Source organism: Sciurus vulgaris, assembly GCF_902686455.1.
Source record: "Sciurus vulgaris genome assembly, chromosome: 4".
NCBI classification, from domain to species: Eukaryota; Metazoa; Chordata; class Mammalia; order Rodentia; family Sciuridae; genus Sciurus; species Sciurus vulgaris.
The window spans coordinates 96348439-96358568 of NC_136464.1; positions in this window are offsets into that span (position 1 = coordinate 96348439).

Here is a 10130-nt window from a genome sequence, read left to right on the forward strand (position 1 = left end):
CCTTCACTTCCCTTCAAAAGATGGGAATAGGTGCACAAATTATAATTAAAGGAGACTAAATATGTCAAAAGATGACAGCAAATCTAAGGAAATCAGTCTGGATCTAAAATTATCCATAAAAATTCATTTACTTATAAAATCAATATCTTTATTATCCTAGAGATTTTTATAAACGTAGTTCCAGAATTTCTAGTAGTATTTCAATTGTTGATCACATTTACTAAGTGACTTTTCTAAGTCATTATGAAACCTTCATAGTTAAACTTTTTGAAATAAACAAAGAGCATGAAGTTGGACAGACCAGAGCATGAAATCAAGTTTTGAGCACTCAGAAATCCCCTAAAGTCTGATGAGATTTCTCATATTTCAAATGACATAGAAAAGTTTATAAAGCATAAAACATTTATTTTCTGTAGAAGATTGGTTCCTTCTTTATATTTCCAATAAAATGGGTGTGTGTCTCTTTTCCTTTCTCCCTTTTTCTGGAAAATGACTTACCATATTGTCTTTAAGAAACAGAAGCACAATGACTTTTTCTTAATTAACAGATGAAAGAAAAGAAAAATCTGCTGTTATACTGTTAAAAGTTTTTATGAAACACTGAGTGATAGAATTATGCATGTGCAGGAGTTGTCTTTAGTGCTTTGAATTGCAGCAAGATCACTTTCCCACCCAAAAACCTTCATAAGTAAAAGGCAGTCTTAATGATTTAGCAAATCTATCATAATCAAAGTATCAGAATGTCATTTTAGTATAAATTGTTTTTATTTAAAGATTGGTGATTCCATCAGATACATAAAACCTTAATATTGGAGATCTAAGATGGCAGACTAGAGGGAGGCTGCATTCCTTCTTACTCCATAACTCCAGTTTCAAGCAGAGGATATCTGTTTCTTGGTGAGGCAGTTTTTGCTGCTTATCAATCCCATGCTGTTTACCCATTTGTCTGCAGTGATCACCTACAGTCTGTCAGCATATCGATGCCTTTTTTGAGTACAGATTGCTCACTGTCAGGTGCCTGTCATCTGCCATTTGCCTGCCTCTTGCCTGTCCATCGCCTGCCTTACACCTATCCATCACCCAACACATGAATTTCACCTACCGATCATACAACAACAGTCAGCAAACTGATCGCCAACCGCCAGTGGAGTAGCAGTTGCCTGCTGTTGCCTGGAAGTTCACTGTTACAGTACCTGCAGGTTTGATTACACATGGCTGCCGCCATTTTGAGAAAACAGCCAGGCCCAGTAGGACCCCTGATTGGACTGACTGAGCCCTGTCTCCAGGATCCCTCAGCCTGACTGATCACTCCCTGCCTCTAGGGCCCTCACATCATCTGACGGCTCCCTGCTGCCAGGAACCCCAGACCAACTGACTGCGCCCTATCACCAGAATCCCAGACCAACCGATTGCACCCGGCCTCCAGGATCCTGCAACCACACCAAGCACACCCAACCTCCAGGACCCCTGCCTGACCAACCGCACCCCATCTCCAGGACCTCCAGCTGACCACGTCCACACCCTGAGCTGCAGCACCCCATTTGCCACCACATTTGGAAGCCAGAGAGGCCATCTTGGATAATCCCGGAAGCTGTAGCTCCAATGTTGAGGTGGGGCAAATCCCATCCAGACATGACTGCTGGAGACTTGAAGCTCATTGTCAGGTACCTCTCATGCATCAGGGTACTGAACACTGGGAGGTTTCATTACTATTTGACTGTTATACTATAGATTTTCTTTTTTCTCCTTATTGAAAAATTTTAAGTTTTTATTTCTTTACTTTTATTACTCTCTTTTCCTTTTATTTACCTGTTCCCTCAGAGTCTCTTTCTCCCTTTTTTGTATGCTAACATCCAATTTCTTTTGATTACACAATCACCCTTTCTATTATCTAGAACTTCTGTATATTTTTTCTTATCCCATTAATAGCCACATTCTACATCTCTCTGCATCTTCTTTGTCCTCCATTAGAAACTGTAGACCCTATTGCAAATCTGTTTGTTTTACTGAAGATAATATTTGAACTCATTCTGTTTATTGTGACAATTGTTTTTTTTTTTATTGTGCTCATAAAGGCTATTTGGTCTAGGATTTCATAGTGTCTGAATTGGCACTGCTAATATAGATCCATCCTTAAAGAAAATGATTTGGAAACCTATAGGGCCACTATAAGCCTATAGGGTGAAATCTGCAATACCCCAGATCTGCACTTGCTAGAGGGGAAGATACATGAACAACATGAAAAAACAAGGGAAGAAAATGTTCCAAACAAATCTAGATTCTATATTAATAGAATCCAATGACAGTATGTTAGAAGAAAAGTCAGAAAAGCACTTCAGAATATACATGATTAGGATGATTCACGAAGCAAAGGATGAGATAAGAGATCAAATGCAAGCAATGAATGATAATACCAATAAGCTGAAAGAGCAAGTGCAGGAGGCAAAAGATCATTTCAACAAAGAGGTAGAGATTATAAAAAAAAAAAAAAACTGGAAATCCTTGAAATGAAGAAAATAATAAACCAAATAAAAAACTCAATGGAAAGCATCACCAAAAGACTAGACCACTTGGAAGACAGAACCTCAGACAATGAAGACAAAATATTTAATCTTGAAAATAAAGTTGCCCAAACAGAGAAGATGGTAAGAAATCATGAACAGATTCTCCAAGAACTATGGGACATCATGAAAAGAACAGATTTAAGAATTATTGGGATTGAGGAAGGCACAGAGATACAAACCAAAGGAATGAACAACCTATTCAATGAAATAATATGAGAAAATTTCCCAAACCTGAAGAATGAAATGGAAAATCAAATACAAGAGGCTTACAGAACAACAAATGCACAGAATCACAACAGATCCACACCGAGGCACATGATAATGAAAATGCCTAACATTCAAAATAAAGATAGGATTTCAAGGCTGCAAGAGGAAAGCATTGGTTTACATATAGGGGGAAACTAATGTGGATAACAGCAGACTTCTCAACCCTGATTCTAAAAGCTAGAAGGGCCTGGAACAACATATTTCAAGCTCTGAAAGAACATGGTTGCCAATCAAGCATCCTATAACAAGCAAAACTGACCTTCAGATTTGAAGATAAAATAAAATCCTCCCATGATAAACAAAAGTTAAAAGAATTTACAAATAGAAAGCTGGCACTACAGAATGTTCTCAACAAAATATCCCATGAGGAGAAAATGAGAAACAACAATGTGAGTCAGCAAAGGGAGGAACTACCTTAGAGAAAAACCACTCAAAGGAGAAACCGAGCCAAGTTAAAAACCAAAAATAAGTCCAAATGACTGGGACTACAAATCATATCTCAATAATAACCCTGAACGTTAATGGCCTAAACTCATCAATCAAAAGACAAAGACTGGCAGAATGGATTAAAAAGAAGACCCAACAATATGTTGCCTGCAAGAGACTCATCTCATAGATATGGACATCCACAGACTAAAGGCAAAAGGATTGGGAAGAAACCTACTAAGCACATGGACTCAGTAAAAAAGTGGGGGTTTCCATCCTTATATCAGATTAAGTGGACTTCAAGCCAAAGTTAGTCAGAAGGGATAAAGAAGGACATTTCATACTGCTTAAGGGAACCATAAATCTGGAAGACATAACGATAGTAAATATTTATGCCCCAAACAATGGTGCATCCCTGTACATCAAACAAATCCTTCTCAATTTCAGGAATCAAATAGACCACAATACAATCATTCTGGGTGACTTTAATGCACTGCTGTCACCACTAGATAGATCTTCCAAACAAAAACCAATCAAAGAAACCATAGAACTCAATAACACAATCAATAATCTAGACTTAATAGAATACATAGACTATTCCATCCATCAACTGTTCACTTTTTTCTCAGCAGCACATGAAACCTTCTTGAAAATAGACCATATGTTATGCCACAAAGCAGCCCTTAGGAAATGAAAAAAAAAAAAATAGAGATACTGCCTTGTTTTCTATCAGATCATAATGGACTGAGAGTAAAAATCAATGACAAAATAAAAAACACAAATTACTCCAACACCTGAAGACCAAGTAATATGCTATTGAATGAAACATGGATGACAGAAAACATCAGGGAGGAGATAAAAAATTCTTAGAGGTCAATGAGAACGATGATACAACATATGAAAATCTCTGGGACACTATGAAAGCAGTACTAAGAGGAAAATTCATTGCATGGAGCACATTCCAGAAAAGAATGAAAAGTCAACAACTAAATGACCTAACATTGCAGCTCAAAGCCCTAGAAAAAGAAGAACAGAACAGCAGCAAGAGTAATAGAAGACAGGAAATAATTAAAATCAGAGCTGAAATCAATGAAATTGAAACCAAGAAAGAATTAAAAAAATTGACAAAACAAAAAGTTGGTTATTTGAAAAAGTAAACAAAATAGACCAACTCTTAGCCACACTAACAAAGAGAAGGAGAGAGAAAACTCAAATTAATAAAATTCATGATGAAAAGGAAATATCACAGCAGACACCACTGAGATACATAGCATAATGAGAAACTACTTCAAAAATCAGTATTCCAACAAAATAGAAACTACCAAAGACAGTGACAAATTTCTAGAGACATATGCTCCTCCCAAACTGAACCAGGAGGACATACACAATTTAAACAGATCAATATCAAGAAATGAAATAGAAGAAGCCATTAAAAACCTACTATCCAAGAAAAGCCCAGGACCCGATGGATTCTCAGCTGAGTTCTACAAGACCTTCAAAGAAGAACTCATTCCAATACTTCTTAAAGTACTCCAGGAAAATAGAAAAGGAGAGTACCCTACCAAATTCATTCTTTGAAGCTATATCACCCTCATACCCAAACCAGGAAAGACACATCAAGGAAAGAAAATTTTAGACCAATATCCTTGATGAATAGAGATGATAAGATCCTTAACAAAATATTGGCAAACCTTATGCAAAAACATATTATGAAAATTGTGCACCACGGTGAAGTGGGGATCATCCCTGGAATGCAAGGATGGTTTAACATCCATAAATAAATAAACATAATCCATCATGTCAATAGACTTAATTATAGGAATCATATGGTTATTTCATTTGACGCAGAAAAAGTGTTCAACAAAATGCAACACCCCTTCATGCTCAAAACACTGGAAAAAATAGGATTAGTAGGAGCATACCTGAATATTGTAAAGGTTATTTATGCTAAGTCCATGGGCAACATCATTCTTAATGGAGAAAAACTGAAAGCATTCCCTTTAAAAACTGGAATAAGACAGGGATGTCCTCTTTCTCCACTTCTATTCAACATTGTCCTCAAAACTCTAGCCAGAGCAATGTGAATAGGAAAAGAGGAACTTAAGCTGCCACTATTTGCTGATGACATGATTCTATGTTTAGAGGATCCAAAAAACTTCTCCAGAAAACTTCTAGACCTCCTCAATGAATTCAGCAAAATAACAGGCTATAAAATCAACATGCATTAATCTAAAGCATTTTTATACGCAAGCGATGAAACATCTGAAAGGGAAATGAGGAAAACATCTCCATTTGCAATAGCCTCAAAAAAAAAAAAAAAAAATACAGTACTTGGGAATCAATCTAACCAAAGAGGTAAAAGATCTCTACAATGAAAACTACAAAACATAGAAGAAAGAAATTGAGGAAGACCTTAGAAGATGGAAAGATCTCCCATGTTCTCAGATAGGCAGAATTAATATTGTCAAAATGGCCATACTACCAAAAGTGCTTTACAGATTCAATGCCATTCCAATTAAAATCCCAATGATGTACCTTACAGAAATAGAGCAAGCAATCACAAAATTCATCTGGAAGAATAAGAAACCCAGAATAGCGAAAGCAATCCTTAGCAGGAAGAAAGAAACAGGGGGTATCGCAATACCAGAACTTCAACTATACTACAAAGCAATAGTAACAAGAACAGAATGGTTTCGGCACCAAAATGAACAGGTAGATCAAGGGTACAGAATAGAGGACATGGACACAAACCCAAATAAATACAGTTTTCTCATACTAGACAAGGGTGCCAAAAATATGCAATGGAGAAAAGATAGCCTCTTCAACCAATGGTGCTGGGAAACTGGAAATCCATATGCAACAGAATGAAATTAAATCCTATCTCTCACCCTGCACAAAAATCAACTCAAAATGGATCAAGGATCATGAAATCAGTTCAGAGACCATGCATTGTATAGAAGAAAACATAGGTCCAAATCTTCAACTTGTTGGCTTAGGATCGGACTTCCTTAACAGGACTCCCGTAGCACAAGAAATAAAAGCAAGAATCAATAACTGGGATATATTCAAACTAAATAGTTTTCTCTCAGCAAAGGAAACTATTAGCAATGTGGAGAGAGAGCCTACAGAGTGGGAGAATATCTTTGCCACTCATACTTCAGATAGAGCACTAATTTCCAGAATCTATAAAAACTCAAACAACTCTACATGAAGAATTCAAATAATCCAATCAACACATGGGCTACGGAAATGAACAGAAGCTTCACAGAAGAAGATCTACAAGCAATCAACAAACATATGAAAAATGTCCACCATCTTTAGTAATAAGAGAAATGCAAATTAAAACTTCTCTAAGATTCCATCTCGCCCCATATAGAATGGTGATTATCAAGAACACAAGTAACAATAGGTGTTAGAGAGGATGTGGGGACAAAGGTACACTCATACATTGCTGGTGGGGATGCAAATTAGTGCAGCCACTGTGGAAAGCAGTGTGGAGATTCCTTAGAAAACTTGGAATGGACCCATCATTTGGCCCAACTATCCCAATCCTCAGCCTATACCCAAAGAACTTAAAATCAGCATACTACAGAGATACAGCCACATCAATGTTCATAGCTGCTCAATTCACAATAGCCAGATTGTGGAACCAACCTAGATGCCCTTCAATGGATGAATAGCTAAAGAATTTGTGGTGTATATATATACAATGGACTATTACTCAGATACAAAGAATAATAAAATTATGGCACTTGCAGGCAAATGGATGAAATTGGAGAATATCATTCTAAGTGAGATAAGCCAATGTCAAAAAACCAAAGGACAAATGATCTCGCTGATAAGCGGATGATGACACATAATGGGGAGGTGGGAGGGGGGCAAGAATGGAGGAAGGAGGAACTGTATAAAGGGCAAAGGCGGGTGGGAGGGGTAGGGGGGAAGGAAAAAAGAGCAGAATGAATCAAACACCATTACCCTATATTAATGTATGATTACCAAATGATATGCTGTTATTCCATGTACAAACAGAAACAACATGTATCCCATTTGTTTACAATAAAAATGAATTTAAAAATTTTCCTATTTTTATTTCCATTCTAGAGTTGAGAACCCTGGCACCCAGAAATACAGAAACTTTGCCAAGTTTATGTAAGTGTTAAGTCCTATGGTGTGAACCATCCAGGTTGGGCCACTGCTGGCCAACTCTGTAAAGCACCAATCAGACCATAATTTTGTAGATGGAACCTCTATAGCATAGTTCCAGATATGACTCTGAGGCCAGGTTCAATCACTTCCCAATTATTCTGAACCAAAATTCAGGTTATAACCAAAATGCAGATATATCTTTGGAAGCAGGTAAACAAAACCTGGTTACATTCTCCCAAAACTTTCCACTTTTGTGTTGATTGTAAGTTAGTTTGAATGTTATGTCATTTTTGGGTTTTTGTCCACTCAAAAACATCCCTGTAATGGATAGTGGCTAGTTATTTTATTATTTGTTCCTAACCACACTTTTAACAAATTTATACTTTGTTGTTTAAAACACACTATATCAGTTCCTCCCTTGTTTGGTTACCAAACACTAAGAGCTTGGAAGGCCATGCGATTAGAGTGAGGCTCAGCTGCCATATGATTGGTTCAAATGTCAGTCACAGAGCCACTTTTCCTACTTAAAAGTGATATTGCTGATGTAATTGCACTTTGCGTAAAATACTAGGGTTTTGCTTTTCTGAGATAATAATCTGATATTGACTGTTTCCATAACTTTTACATATGAAACTCTCCCAAATGAAACTTCTGAATAAAAAAATACAACTAAAAATACTTCCATATAGAAAACAGATTTTACAAACTACATTAGGTTCAGAAAATGGAAAAAAATCCTCCTATAGTAGTTTTATATATTATTAAATAATGTTATTTATGCTTTTAGTAGTTTATGGTGTTCAGAGAGGCATATTCTTGCAATTCCCTTTTTCTCCCATCTTGTTTACCTTAAGGACAGGAACGTGGGATCTGACAAAAGGAAAGGAACTTGTACAAAGGAAAGAAACTTTGTTGATTAATTGCCATTAGGGTGTACATTTTTATCTTTAAAAGTTAAGCCACACTTCCTCAAACACATAATGATTCATCTTTACAAAAAATAATTAAGGAGTACCTCATATAATTCCAGTACTTGAGCAACTATGAAGTACAATTTTTTATATAAAAAGTGATACTAGGTCTTGAAGACTTAAAGCAGATAAAGATGGATATTGTTTAATCTCTTCATGCTGTATGGAATCTCCCTGAAATTTTTAACCTTTTTTTATTTACTTGAAATAATATACAAGAATACAGTGTGTAAAATTGAAGGGCTACTTTATGAAGAAGTGTAAATAAATTGAAATCAATTTTACAGATGTGATTACTAACCAGAAACATCACTTTGTTAAAAACATGAAAAGCCATGATTGTAGCTCAGAGCAAAAGCAACTGTATTGCCAATGTATTTCCTCTAATTTTGGACAGTTGGAGGAAAAGTGAAGTGCAAATGTTCCACTGCAAAAAGAGCAAAGTCTGCCCCCACCATAAAGATGATGACAAAATATAGTTAGGATACATGACTGAGGAGACATAGAACACAAGGTTAAAAAAAAATGCAATGGTGTAGAACATTTAATAGCACCATTGCAGTGACTATATCCCAATGCTGTTAACTAACTTTACCTTGGTCCAGGCTACATCGCCGCTCAAATAATGGATGAGTGCTGTCACTGGATGCATGAACTCAGCATCCCTATGGTAACTGCTGCAGGTGGCATTTTTCACTGGGACAGCCCCACCATCCACCTTCCACATGGTATGAGTCTGTTGACACTGGCCAGGTTACAGCACTTGTGTTTGGTACAGATGCTGGGGCACATAGTGGATGCTCACTGAAAGGCCAACCCCAGCCTCTACTTCATTTCATCTTGTTGATAATACAGATTAATAAGCACTGAGGAGCCAATGTATAACTAGCAGTTACATATTTTTAAATTCTCTTTTCATACAATTTAAAATAAAACAAGTACACACTTCTCTCTTTCCACTGTACTTTTTGGCTACAGAATATCAATTTTGAAGCCTATATTACCTGACAATCCTATATGAAGTTTGGAAGGAGAATAAGACAATTTAGTTTGCAATGTTGATAGTTTTAGCATACTTAATGCTCTAATGGAGAAAGCAAATCCTCACTCATATTACTTTTTATTTGTTCTAATTAGTTATACATAATAGTAGAATACATTTTGAAACATCAAGTATATCTTCTCATTTTTCTGGTTGTATGTTGTGGAGACACACCAGTCATGTAATCATACATATACAGAGGCTAATAATGTCCAATTCATTTTACAATCCTTCTTCCCCTCATGCCCCCTCCCCTCCCTTCACTCCCCTCTGCCTAATCCAAACTACCTCTATTTTTCCCTAGGCCTCCTTCCCCTTATTGTGAATTAGCATTCACATATCACAGAAAGCATTCAGCCTTTGCTTTTCAAGGATTGACTCATTTCACTTAACATGATATTCTCCAGCTCCATCCATTTATCCATTTACCTGCAAACACCATACATCTAATTCTTCTTTAAGGCTGAGTTATATTCATATATATCTATATCTATATATATATATATAGATATAGATATATATGCACATTTTCTTTATCCATTCATCTGATTTAGGTTCATTCCATAGTTTGGTTATTGTGAATTGAGCTTCTATAAGCATTGATGTGACTTCCTCACTGTAGTATGCTAATTTTAAGTCCTTTGGGTATAAACGAAGGAGTGGGATAGCTGGGTCAAATTGTGGTTCTGTTCCAAGTGTTATGAGTAATCTCCA